General features: G+C 36.8%; 1 protein-coding gene across 29 annotated transcripts in view; it reads right to left on the reverse strand.

Annotated features, from left to right (window-relative positions):
- The window catches only part of PHF21A (PHD finger protein 21A), a 157,132-nt gene that overhangs the window by 99,273 nt on the left and 42,980 nt on the right, over positions 1-14,879 (reverse strand). The window lies entirely within an intron of this gene.

Raw genomic sequence — 14,879 nt, forward strand, 5'->3', positions numbered from 1 at the left:
TTCATTATACATAAAATTATAACTACATGCTATTGGTGGTAAGAGAACCCTATGGTTCAGCATTTCCTAACCTTAATCAGTGTTTCATACAAGCTGAACATTAATATTTTAAAGCAAATAAAAGATATGATGCTTTTCTAGAGGTTTCTGATTCACTAAAACGTTTCTGAAAGCTCAAATAGATTGGTAAATGTTGCATACTTTCTAACTACAGAGAAGAGTCAAAGAAAAATTTCAATCATTTGTCTTGAAAATTTTTTTATAAAAGGAAAAGCTGAAAGAGTATTAATATGACAGTCGTTCCTACCAATTACATTATGTGGTTTCTTCTCTAGCAAGATTCAAACAAATAATTAGCTCTGACAAACCAATACCATACCATATAAATTTACTCCCAGGTGACTCAGCAATAAAAATGCTATGTCAAATTGGCTTGGGGTTATTGGATTTAGTTTGGGCAATATCAAACAACTTGAACGAAAATCAACTTTCCTTTTCCTATACATCTTTTTAGCTTGCCCCCCTCCCTCCCCACGAGATTCTAACTTAACTGGTCTAAGATGAAGCTCAGATACAGCATATTTCAAATGCTCTCCAGCTTATTCTAGGGTAAAAGCTAGGGTTGAGAACCACTAGTTTAATGGTAGATGGTTCTTCAATAGAAAGTCTAGATTTTATTTTGATAGTTATCCCACTACTGTTGAGAAAATCATTACTATTTAAATCGCTACACCTTCACTAATATGCCACTAGAAGGTAAACTCCTTAAAAAGAGAAACTCTATCAGCCAAATTCAGCACTGAGGCCAAGTTGAACGCCTAGCACATAATTGGTGCTCCTTAAATAACTGTGAATGAATTAATTAAAAGCTGAAAAGTACACTTCAGTTTTAGTAGCTTGACACAATTAGAAGCTCTCTTAAACCAGTGATGATCAGAACCAGTAATTAATGATATGACAAAAGTCATATAAATCTGTAAACCATAAAAATTTGTTATGCACACCTAAGCATTTCATTTTAGCTTAAATGAACATTCATTTGCTAATCTTGTAATACGGTACCAGACCTCTTGTTTGTGTGGCTCTACATGTTAAAGAGGGTCAAAATGTCTTTCTTTTCATTCATAAGTCATAACTCTGACGCATCCATCCTCTGCCATTTTCATTTTGGCGAGAACGTAAGACACTGGAAGCAATCTGCATGTGGAATCTAGGACATTAATATTTTACTCCATTCTTTTATAGTTGTCTTATCCAAATGTAATTGGGCAGCAATTTTTCACTAATTCACCTTCATCAACTTTTTCCAAAGCATTTAACTTGGTTTTCATGGGAACAACTTGGCTCTTCATAAGTCACTGGTTTATGTAACAGTTAAATCACAATAATAAGAACAAATGACATATACAGATTTGGGAACAAAGACTACTCACTCTTGATAACCATTCTACAACTGATGGGAGATGTGTGTGAGTACCCTAGACAGCAACCTACTGGCATGTAGAGGGAGTAAGAAGTAACAGTTAAGCTTTTACTGTTGCACAAACACTAGCTACAGGTTTCTTCCCACTGACCTTCCCAATTTCCCACAGCAGTCAATTAATCCCTCCCTTCACTAGCAGATCATCTGAACTGAGACCCAAAAAAAAGTATCACTAGGTCTAATACATTGCATTATCAGAGAAACATCAGGCATAGAGGCAGCAGGAGTCAAGAGATCTCTTACTAGAAAACACCCAGTGATGTACATCCAGACTCCCTAGTTCACAGGCAAGGCATTTCTAAGTAAACTACTGTGGGATCCATTTGAAATATAATAGAAGATGAGCCTAAAATCAGAATTTAAAAGGTGTTCAACTCATTATTTTACTTAGAATCTTTGTAGTAAAAGCCTCAAAAGGATACAGACAAGAATAGGTCTGTTTCGCTAATTTAGAATCAGCTCCTATTCGGCAGGTGTCTCAAAAGAGGACATTCTGGCAACAAAGAACTGCTGCCACCAGGAGGCTCTGCAATGGACCTTTTATTGGAAGTCTTGAAATTTGAAGGATTCCTGCTTCTTTATAGCTAATGTGATACCTTTTCAAATACACAGATTTCCCACGGAAAGTGTTTTTCAATAAAGTTACAGCATTCCTGCGCCTCACACCCAGGTAGTAAGAGCTCAAATTTTGAATTTTTATCTTGCAAGAAAAGAGGACTATTCAAAAAAAAAAAAAAAAAAAAAAAACCTAATTAGGCAGCAATTTTTTTTAAAATATGTCTTTATGGATTTCAGGGAGAAGAAGGGGAGTAAGAAAGAGAGATAGAAACATCAATAACAACGGAGTCATTGATCGGCTGACTCCCGCATGCCCCCAACTGGGGACTGAGCCCACAACCCGGGCATGTGCCCTGACCGGGAATCGAACCTCGATCTCCTGGATCCTAGGTCGATGCTCAACCGCTGAGCCACACCAGCCAGCAGACTAGGGCAGAAATTTTTAAATTTTAAACCTTTCCCAATTAAGCTGCTAATTCCAACCTTATTCCATTGGACATCTGGCAGAAAATTCGGACAGCAAAATAGACTTTGTATTTTCAGTATCTATGACAAATGAACTCAAATTAAATAAATATGAAAGTGATGGTAATGGCAAAATGCAAATTTTCATTTTAAGGATCTGTAATGTAACCTTGATTGTTTTCAAATTAGTCTCAGCTAGTATCACAGTCAAGGTTTTAAAAGAAGGACCTGGACTTTTTAAAAGTAGGTCCTCATTAGCATTTTTTTTAAAAAGAGAGTGGAGAAATTTGTTAACAACGGTTTAATTTCTAGGAATCTAAACTTGTTCAAAATGGACATGTCACTTCTACTTTCCATAAATTTTTTTAGCCTGTGTTTACTTCACCAATAATGGCTCTCCCAATCAATAAATCAGGAGTTAGTTGCAAAAATATAATATAGATTTCACAGAAGATGCCCCTGTTTAAAAGAACATTAGACAAGGAAACATTAAGATCTGCTGTAGAATCCTTGTGCTTTCGGTTAGTAAACAAACCATGTGCTGTCCTTCTCCCTGGGGCTCAGTTCCATAAAACAGTTACATTATTTACAAGCACAAATAGTTTTCAGCCTTTTGCTGAGCTGATGGGCTGTTTACTTGCCTATTTAAAAAACTAATCAAGTGCCACAGCTTATAAAGATAACTGATTTTATTTGCTTTAAACTTAGTAAAAAAATCAAGATAAAGTACTGAAAAAATCCCCAAAATTCTAGTACATAAAATAAGTAAAAATATTATTGGTATTAATCAGTTTGGGTTTACAAGAAAACCGTAACTGAGGGTCCCCTGTCCCAAGTTCATACTGTGCTTGATTAAAGGAAACAAGAATAGTTCTTTGCAACTACATCATGTCCAGTGGACTATTAATGCTCAAGACCTTTTCGGTTCCCATCTTAGAACGACATAAGCAGTTACTGTCTCACTGCACACTCACACAGCTACAATCTTCGGTTGTCTAGGAGTTTTACAATAGCAAGTTTCCTATCATTTTCGAATAGCCTTTCTCAACCAGGATTCCTCACTGGAACTACAGAACGCAAAAACTTATTCCAGTGATTATTTTTTCAATTATCACAAGGACCGTGCATAACTAGTACTACCATTCTAGAGCCACAGGGATGGTATCTCAGTGCATACAAAGGATGCCCAGAGCTTTAGGGCTTAATTCTCCAATGGAACCCAGGCAGGTTTGGGAACTGCAGAAGAAAGTGAAATTTCTTGAATTATATAAGAAAACTGACATTTTTTGTCCTCCATGTTTTGCTTCCTGAATAGAGGGGAAAGAGAGAACTGATGTCTCTTTAAAAATGTCATCTATAATATGGCTCAAGCTGAAGTAAGTAAAATCAACTAAAACCCTACGACCTCCAGCAGCAACGGAGTTTCACAAGTGCGAGCAGGCAGCAGGCTGTGCTAGAACCTGCCCAGGGCCACTTAACAGAGGGCGCCCCGTCCAGGCTGAGACCGGTCCCCGGAGAAGGCACTCCCCACTAACCCTGGCTTCAGTGCAACACGGGCTTTCCAGGTGAAAGCCCACTCAGGGCAGAAAAGTATAAAAACATGATCCTTAGGGGAATTTTCCTCTAAACCTCCAGGCCTGCAGAGCATGTTTTCAAGTTTGTCACTGGGTAGACTTCACTGCTAACATGACTGATGGGTACAAAGCACTATCTGGAAAAAAGTCAAATCCGTTTTTAATGGAAATTCAAAATACACCTCTTCCTACTTTGCTAAGGTTTTTCTGTCAGTTAATTTTCCAATTGGAGAAGAACCCTAGTCCTAACACCTTACCTATAAGAAAGCCTTAACAAATGCGAAGGATCTCAATTATATCTGCGGAGAACAAACTTAGAGAGCCACTGCCAGAATTACCTCCCGTACGCTACTGCTGCCCTACCGCAAGGGTGGGGAAAAGGGGGGGGGAAACTGTTAATATTCTAAAATATCAAGCATTTTATAACCTCACAACTTCCAATCGCTTACTTCCAAAAAAATGAACGGATATATCCAACAAAGGAAACAGTATGTGTGTTTCATTTTTACAGTATGCTTAACTGTATGTTTGTAAAATGAAATCTGATTAAGACTTTAAAAGCCTATTTTAAAGGTCAGTTCAAAATGCATCAAACTTCTAACACTAAAAGAAAGGGTGTGACTCAGTCTTCAAGACTAACATGCTCTGAGCATCTAGAAGCGTACCTGGAATATAGAAGGTACTTAATAAGTATTTGCCAAATAAATTGATCATTAAAACTTTTCATTTAGCCCTGGCTGATGTGGCTCAGTTGGCTGGAGCATCATCTTGTACACCAAAAGGTGGTGGGTTCGATTCCCAGTCAGGGCACCTACCCGGGTTGTGGGTTTGATCCCCAGCTGGGGTGTGTATGGGAGGCAACCAATCAATGTTTCTTTCTCTCCCCCCGCCACCCCCTTCCTTTCTCTAAAATCAATAAAATTATAAAAAACAAAAAGCTTTTGTTTACATTCAAGGTAGAATTCCATCCAGCATGTTAAAAAGCTTATCTCTTACAAAAATGACCCTAAAAATGGACACAACCGTTCAAGAGAGCAAGCAGGTAATACATAAGGTTTCAGAAACTTTCTGGGTTATCTGCCTAACTCACAAATCCTTTTCCCTAAGAGGTGCTCACTGGCCTAGCTATGTCTGTACTGGTGACATGCTTCCCTGGCCAAAGAGAACAAACCAGTGAGTCTGGGATGGTCTCCTGAATAGAGAAGATACAAACTTGGGAACTGTGCAGGAGCCAGAAGCCTTCTGCCTGCCATCAGTACAGAAAAACTGAGAAAGCCAGTCTAGAGAGGGGAAATGAAGCAGATGCAGAAAAGCACAAAGAGACCCAAGAGACAGAGACTCGCCAGTTCCAGTCCCCAAGCTGCCCCTGGGTCCCTGAGAGGTCCGAATGCAGTTCAATCAATTCTCCTTTGTGCTTAAGCTAGTCTGAGTTAGAGTCCTTCACACACAACAAACAAGTCTTCACAAAAACATGTGAAAAATACTTGTTTACTCTGGATCCTGTTATTTTTTACTTTCAGGAAATAATCAAGATTATTGTCCAACTAATTTATGCCCAAGGATGTACACTGCAGAGCTGGACATAAAACGGTAAAAAACTGGGGGCAATCCAAATGTCTAAAAATAGTGAACTGACTAAATACACTCTACTACCCATATAAGAGGATACTCTCAAGCCACTAAAAACTAATATTCTTGAAGAATACTTTAAAATGGGCAGAAATGCTCAAGATATATGAAAAATAAGTCTTTCAAAAATAATGAGTGTAATACCAACCTCAATTCTATTTTTCATAAAACGGGGATAGCAGTACCCATCGCCTAGGGTTACTGTAAGAATTAAATGAGTTAGTATATTTAAAGCACACAGTGAAGTGCCTGGCAAATAGGAAGTGCTATATAATTGTAGCTATTTCTAATACATTATTTAACATTAATAGTAATAAAAACAATAGTAGAAAATGCTTGTTTTCAAACTACACAAGCCGATTCTCTGATCTTCACTCAACAGAATCTCTGCTCTAGCAATCCTGAACTACTTGTTCATTGAATACGCCCTGTTGTCACCTATTACTGTGCCTTTGCACGTGCTGTTCCTTCTGCCTGAAAGGGCTCTGCCCACCTAGTAAATCCCTACTCATCCTTCAGCACTCAATTCAGATATCAGCTTGTTGTGAAGGCTCCCACAATGCTCCACCAAGAGAATCTCCCTTTTCTGTGTGCCACACATATTCTGACTTCAAATTTATTATAATTGTTTATATGTCTAAATCCCCTATAAAAGTCTGAGCTCAGTCAAAATAGGCTCTAAATATACATTTGTTAGAACTTAAATAATTCAGGGAGCAGTCATTTATTCATTTACTGAGAGCTCGTACATGGACGAACAAAACAAGTACAAGTCCTGGGCCTCATGGAGTTTACACAGTCTTTGGGCTTTGAGTACGGTACGAGAAGGTATCAGTTTAAGTGCAGAAGAGAAATTATCGCTTCTGGGGATAAAATCATTAGTGATGTGCTTTTTTAATGTATACTATCAGTAGTAGAGCCTAAACCTATTCCCCACCCCAAAGAGAAGAGCAACCAACTAAAGAGGACACATTCATCTCTCCTGTAGACTCCTAAGGAATGTCTTAACCACACTTCAGTCACCATGCAGCTTGTACTAAGAAAAATGAAAAAGGGAATTAGGCCCAAGCAGAGTCCCTAACATAGCCTGGGATGGACAGGAGGCCAAAGACCAGTCAGCAGGTGACCTGACTCAGGAGTCCAAGGTAATTCAACAAAGTTTAAATATCATGTCTAACAATATGTCCAGACTTTCACTTTTCTATGAGACACTGATGTGTTGTTCCACTTATTTACACATTCACTGGTTTATTCTTGGATGTGCCCTGACCGGGGTTCAAGCCCACGACCTTGGTGTACCGGGGCAACGCTCTAACCAACTCAGTTACCCAGCCAGGGCCTATTTCTATTTTTAATTGAATTTATACACATAGCTTTTAAAAATACTACCACAAGGCTTAAAATAAAACCAGCAGCCTCTTGCATCAATCCTCTCCAACTCTCCAGTGTTGAGCGCCTTTTAGAAAACTGCTTTCGACTCTTTTAGAGATTTCTTCAGGTGTTTCTCTTCTTACTTTAAAACAGATACTCACTGTGATTTCTTGATTTTTCACTTTAAAAACTACTAACTGAATTTCTACTTCAGGTAACTGAAATTTCTCATAGCTAAAAACTAGAACCAATCCAAAGAGTACATACTGTGTACATCCATTTATTAAAACTCTAAAATATGTAAACTTAATCAATAGTGACAAAAAGCAGACCAACGGTTGCCTGGGACAGGACTGGGCAAGGGGGGAGAAAGAGAAAGATTACCAACGGGCATATAAAAATTTTTAGAGGTGACAGGTATATTCATTATCTTGATTGTGGTGATGACTTCACCCCATCAAAATTAAACTCTTTTAAAAATGGATCAATGACTGTCTCATCATTGATGTTTCTCTCTCTCCCTCTCCTTTCCTCTCTCAGAAATCAATAAAGATATATTTAAAAAAAAAAAGTATGCTTATTTTACATTAATTTTGCCTCGATATATTTATAAGAAAGAGAGGGAGCAAGAGGGAATGAGAAAAAGAATCCAAAGTAAAAGAGGCTTTCAAAAAAATGAGGTGCTAAAAATGAACTGCAAACTGTGGGGCTGGCATGTACATAAGAGGGCCTTCTCCTTACTCAGTGCACAGTGAACCCTTAAATAACATGGGTTAAACTGCATGGGCTATTTCATTGATATGTGGATTTTTTTCAATATATATGTACAGTACTATAACTGTATTTTCTCTTCCTTATGATTTTTAATAACATTTTTTTGTCTAGCTTACTTTATTGTAAGATACAGAATATAATACAATATAATACAATAAAAATATGTGTTCAACTGTTTATATTATCGGTAAAGCAAGGGCTATTAGTTGTTTTAAAATATGTTTTTATTGATTTTAGAGATAGAGGGGAAGGGAGAAGGAGAGAAACACTGATCGACTGCTTCCTATATGCTCCCTTCTGGAGACAGAGCCCACAACCCGGGCATGTGCCCCAACCAGGAATCAAACCAGTGATCTCTCAGTGCAAAGGATGACACTCAACCAACTGAGCCACACCAGCCAGGCAGTAGCAGTTTTTGAGTAGTCAAAAGTTATAGGCGAAAAAAAAAAAAAAAGTGATAGGTGGATTTTTTTACTGCATAGGGAGTCGGGCCCCTAACCCTCCTGTTGCTCAAGGGTTAACTGTATACCCTACTTTAGTGTGGTATCAATCCTGCCCTAAATCATTATACTGTGCCTAATATCTCTGAGTCAAGTGCCTCTCTGGTTAAATTTCTCTAGAATAAGAGTTGGCAAACTTTTTGTATATGCAAGCAGGTCTTTGTCACAATTACTCAATTCTGCTGTTGGTAGTGGAGAAATAGCCACAGACAGTGTGTAAATGAAAAATGTGGCTGTGTTTCAATAACTTTATTTATAGAAACAGTCGGCAGGCCAGATCTGGCCCAGGTGCAGGCCATAGTGTGCTGAGCCCTGCTCTAGAAAATCATACTAGTCTTTCCATCTTCAGAGAACTAATCAATCTCTCTTCAGAAGTGATGGCTATAAAATGCTTTATAAGTAAAAAAGATAATTAAGCAAGTAAAACAGGGAAGGGAAGTCATAAAAAAGGAATACTGGAAATTTTAAAAGTCATATAATCTTATCAGCTACTAGCAGCAGATAAGGCTCAGGGGCAGTATTCTGATAACTTGCAAATACTGTTTCATCTGATGAACTTACCTCTAGGACAAACAGAAATCAGAGTAAGAAAAGTGTGTGTCTTCAGAAGGTTTTATGACAGATGTTCATAGACTGCTTCCAACAGTTACTTTTGCCTACCTTGACTTTAGTTGGGGGTTTTAGGTATGAATAATAGTGGGTGACATTTCACTCTAGATTTTTTAAAAATGAAGTAAACATTCCATGGAAATCAACTGGACCAATGGTTTCACACACAAATATTGCAGAGGAGGGATGAACTAACCTAAATCCTGGGGAACTCCTAAGCTTTGAATAAAGATGAGGTCAGATTCCATCATAATTCAAGGATATCTAAGAAAATAACAATTCTAAATTCTAATGTGATGTGCCAATCACACTAGTTTGATTGTGAATGAGAGGGGGTAACATTCTACGGTTACTGGTATCAGAGGCCAGGGATAATCATGTATCAGGTTACCATTATTAGACTACGAGAACTAATTTACTTACTTGACTCCAAGGCAATGAAGCCTAAAGGCAATGTAATTATTGTGCCTAATGTCCTATTTCAAAAATATTTGATAGATAAAGGTCCACAGAGTAATTTAAGAATTTACTAAATAAAAATGAATGAAAAGCACAGTGATCTGTATTCTAGTCCTGAATAGGACACTGATTAATTATATAATCATGCCTAAGTCACAGACAGTCCATGTCACAGTTTATATATTACAATGATGTCCTCATGACTGAGTTAAATGTGAAATCTTCTAAGCTTCTTAAAAGAGTAGTACTTTACATATAAGATGGTGTCACATCTGTGATGAAGTTAGCCACCATGACTAAAACCAACACTTTTCATTTAATAGAACTTACCTCCAAAAATATTTAGTGGACTCAATAGATATATGATCATTAACTCCTAAAAGGCATTACCCAACATTCCATAAATAAACAGACATATAAATTATTTAATAACTCAAATCTATCAACAAGTTTGTTACAGAGTCAGGAACAGAATCAAATTCCCAGTGTCCCCGCACACCCAGTCCATTGTTCAAGTCACCTACTTAGCTTAGATTATGTTGTTCTATGCATCAGAAACATAATTAGGTATGGCAGGAACAGAAACTTCTCTCCCAAAGGCTTCAGAATCCATTTTACTAAAATATGTTCTTACTTAAAATGAGAATGGTTCCGTAGATGGCAACTATTTATTAAACCCAGAAAAGTATTTCACCTTGTATTAGGTTACGTATTATGTAAGGAATAGAGACTATAATTTTTTAACATAGAGCAAACCAGGAGCAAAGACCAAAGACTATGAAGAGGTCTACCTCTGAAAAAGGAATAAGAAAAATAGGAGATAGAGTGAAAGAAAAACAAAACCTAAAACCAAAAGGTAATTCTGTGGAATACTATGGAATATTTGTAGCATGGACAAATGGCATGAACATATCCCTCCAGAAAGCATCAGATACATATCAATCCATCTTTCAATTAACAAAGTGCTCTTTTCCCCCCACAGGGTATCTCCTGGGAAAAACTAGGTACTCTCATATATGCTGTTAATCTAATACAGCCTTTTCTGGAATTAGTAAAAGGTTTTTTTTCAATATAGTGAAAGCTTTTTTATACCCTTTGACCAAGGGTGGTCAATGGATTATTATTCTCAATTCTTCATAATCTTTCTGTTATAAAATTACACATCCACACCCTTTGTCTTGGCCTATGGCTTGGCCACATGATTTGTTTTGGCTAATGAGATGTTAAAAAACTTGATGCCAGCAGAGGCTTAAAATGTGTTTTGGTAGTTTGGTCTGTTTCTTGCATTCAGGTTATAAGCCATGAAATAAGTATGCCCCTGGGAGCTGCTGTCCCTTCATACTAGGTCTCAGAATGAAAACATTTGGAGTGGATCTAACCCAACCTGCACCCTGGAGGCAGGACCAGCCAACCCACAAACTGAAGTAGCTGTGGCCCCCCAAGTCCAGCCCAGATCAAGAGAAGCCCAAGTGATCTATATATCCAAAGTGAAAATAAACAGTGTTATAAGTCCCTCAATAAAACACTGGTGTTATACCGAACTGTTATAGCAATAGCTGACCATTACACCCAGTAATCTCATACTTAAGAACTTATCCTAAGGCAATTACAAGGAAACAGGTTCACATACAAAGGTGTTTATCATAGCACTATTTATATTAGTGAAAAACTGGAAACATCCTATCATCAACTAATAGAGGAATAGTTAATAAATTATGATCTAGCAGGACCATTAAATATTTGAAGCTATTAAATATCATGTTTTTAAAGAACATTCAAAAAATGTTCATACTTTAACAAGCATAAAAAACAAGATGCACCGTTTTAAAAAATTATCTACAAGCAGAGAAAAAGATCAGGTGGGTAAAATAATTCATTTAAGAAATACAAATGCTTTTCTGTGCTAAATATTATCTTATGCTAAATATTATACTATGTACTATATTCGGAATAAAGTAAGGAAGACAAACATGTTCCCTGACTTCCTGAAAATCACAGTCTAGTGAGGAAGATAGGTATTTTAAAAAATAATCACATACATGTAATTATAAATTGTAATAAGCTATTGTGACAGAAATTACTAATTATTCCCAGTATATTCCCCCTTCTTACTCAGTACCAGAGTCCCTGAGTTTTATTTGCCAGTGGCCACTTGGAATAAACTACACTTCTGACTTCCCTTGCTCCTAGTGACTAAGTTCTGACCAATGGGATCTACTAATTGCAAGTGGCCCACGCAACTTCCAGTAAACATCCTTAAAAATAAAGGGCTTGCTCTTTGTTGCTTTTCCTCCTTCTTACCAGATGGAGCAGCTATTTTGGACTATGATGTGGAAGCTTCATGCTGAGAATGGCAGGCAACAGAGTAGGAGGAGCCTGGGTTCCCTGGCACTGTGGAGCCACTATCACCAGCATAGTCCACCTACAACAGCTTTTACATGAGAGAGAAATAAAATTCTACCTTGTTTAAGCCATTTGCACTTTGAGTTTTTAGTCACTCACCGCTGAACCTAATCCTAAATGACACAGCTATAAAGGAAAAATGGAAGGGTCAATGAGAGATTATAATAGAAACAGTTGATTTTGACAGGAGGAAGGGGTTTCAAGACAGGTCCTCTGAGGAAGTAACCTTTAAGCTGCCACCTGATGCCTGGCCAGGAGAGCATCAGGTGAAAGAAGTGGGGTGGCAAATCGTTCAAGGCAGGAGAAATAAAAAGGCAAATACTATGGCTTAAGTCTGAATCACTACAGGGTCAAGCAACATACTTTGCGATGTTAAGATTGCTTCTACAATGAATTAGAATGAAAGCTGAGTACTAAAGCAACTAAGTGCTTTGGTTCCAGTATCAGAATCCCTCTACTCTGATAAGCAAAAGACCACATATGCATGCCAAAAATGAGGAGGGAGGAATGGAGAATGAGAACAAACCATGTTAAAGAAATTAATAACTGCTTCCATACTTCAGTATTACTAGTGTTTTAAAATAGTTGGATTCTCTGATTAGAGTGGTTCATATACCATGAGGAGAATGTCCTTAGACTTTTAGATGTTAACTATCCCTAAAACAGACAAGAGTTTAGTGTTAAAATTTTTTAACATTTGTCTATTTCTGATTATAAGGGAAACACTTATTGTGGAGAATATAGCAAAATATACATAAGAATATAGAGAAAAAAACCTATAAATTCATCACCTTCCAACACTTTATACTGACACTGTTTGTATACACATTTGCATGCCTATACACATACATACCTACAACACACACATAAATGGGACTGTAATGCATATGAAGGTACATGTGCTTTTACACTTATTTTATCGCGATCACTTTCCTATGTCACGAAAACATTTTTGCAACCATGATTTTTAGTGACTATATAACATATAATTTCTGTAGCCAATCAAATGTGGGGGCTTTCTGAGTTAAAAACTGTCAACCTGACCCTGTGGGTCAAGAAGTTGATTTCAAAATCTGCCATGGAAAGTTTCTGTTCAGAAACTCAAGTTATAGCTGGGAAGCACTGGAACTTTCTAAGCAAAAATTCGATGAAATTCCCTGAGTTCTAGCCTTGAAGGATGCTCCCTAGAGACCATACTTCCCCAAACAGAGCCTCCCATTTCATAATGTCTTGAGAAAGAAACTGAGTATCAAAGACTGCAGTAGCGATAACAAAAAAAAACTAATGAGTGCTTACTGTGAGAACCAATGACGGTCTGCAATATTTTTTTAATAAAGCAAAGTAAGAGAATGTATGCATCTATTACATAATTAAGCTTTCAAGTGTATATAGAAAAAATGATTACAGAAAAATGCATATAGAAAAAGAATGTAAACAAATAATGACAAAGGGTTAATCACTGTTAATTCTGAAATTTGACATTCTTTGAACTATTCTGTATTTAAATTTTTTCTCACAACCAAAAAATTAATGTTAAATTAAAATATTAGTCATGTAAGTAAGGTAATTCAAATTTTAGTTATTAAAGTTGAAGGGAAATCATTACATTTTTCCCAGAGGCTTAAGTGGATCTTGTGAGAAAAAAACAACAAAAAGCTGGGCATTCAGCATTAGGAGTTTGCTCTAAAATAATACTATTTTAAACTAAATATCAATGTTTCATGTTAGATATAAATTTGAGGAAGGATCAGCTTTTGAACTTTATAGCTGGGTTTCCTTCAAGTACTATCCTACCTAAAAATGATATATTTTCTGTTCTATCAAAAAGGTTGTTTTAATAGTTAAGCAAATAAAATTGCAATATTGCATTTCAGTTTCTGACTCTAGTTCTCTTTACTAATGCTAAAGACATTTTAAAAAATTTTAGTTTCTAAAATCCAAACTTAGTTCAGGTGACAGAGTTTGCGACCTGATGAAATGTCTTACTTAATATAAACAGCTGCAATTTTCTATTAAGCTAGGTCTCTAGTAGAAAAAACTTAACAAAAAGTTACAGAAATAAACCAAATCTTTATATTAGTGGTCACAAACAAAAATTTTAGATAAATGTAAATTCTTTTTAATTGCCCCATTTTTCTCAAATGTAGCCTTACTTTGTGACAGCATCCCCCATCCCTACTCCACTAATCAGTTCTCACCTTCTTTCCCTGCTGGAACACGTGAATTTTTCAGCAAATGACTCATTCACTGGCATCTTGTCAAACTAACCCTGAAACTATAAGGAGGCTCAGGGCTAACAGAATTCTAAAGCTAGACCACTTTCACTAACACACATCATTTTGACTTCAAAGAACAGACTCACTATCAGAGCGAAATACATACTAATAAACTATTTATATTTTTCCTTAAAAACTCTTCTTCACCATGCCACCTCCTCCCAATTTTAGTTTGGCAATTCCCTAATTTAAAACACCCCCCATCTCTGGAAAAGACGAGATGGAGAAACGTAGCAGTTTAAAACAGGAGGGGAGGAAGGAGTTGTTCACTCAGCTTGGAAAAAGATTTTACTCTGAAATAGTAACAACTCATATCTATTCCACAGAGTTCTCAATATTTATTTGTCTCCTTAGTTAAATGAAAACACAATACAATAACACAATACAAACACAATAAAAAATCTCCAGGAACAGATTACTCTCACTGCTACTATTTCACTAAATAAAAGTTTAAAAAACAGGATAAATTACTGAGAACTACTCAGTCAAAATCTTCAATGAGATATCACTAGCATTAACTACCAACAGCAAGTCAACTAATCATTTTGGTTCACAAGTTCACCTCCTCCAATATAGAAAACTGCTCCTTTTAATCAGAGGAAGGGTGGTGGGGAAGTAACAAGAAAACAATGATTCATCAGATTACCACAGACATTTACTTATAGCTCTATCAATTGTCACACTCCACCTGGTGGCAGGAGCTGCCTGAATTGGTGATTATACAAGAAATTCCAAAAAATACTTTCTAGATGTCCTTGGAAAAAAGCAAGATGCTCTT

This window comes from Miniopterus schreibersii (assembly GCF_964146895.1).
Source record: "Miniopterus schreibersii genome assembly, chromosome: 12".
Classification (NCBI taxonomy): domain Eukaryota; kingdom Metazoa; phylum Chordata; class Mammalia; order Chiroptera; family Miniopteridae; genus Miniopterus; species Miniopterus schreibersii.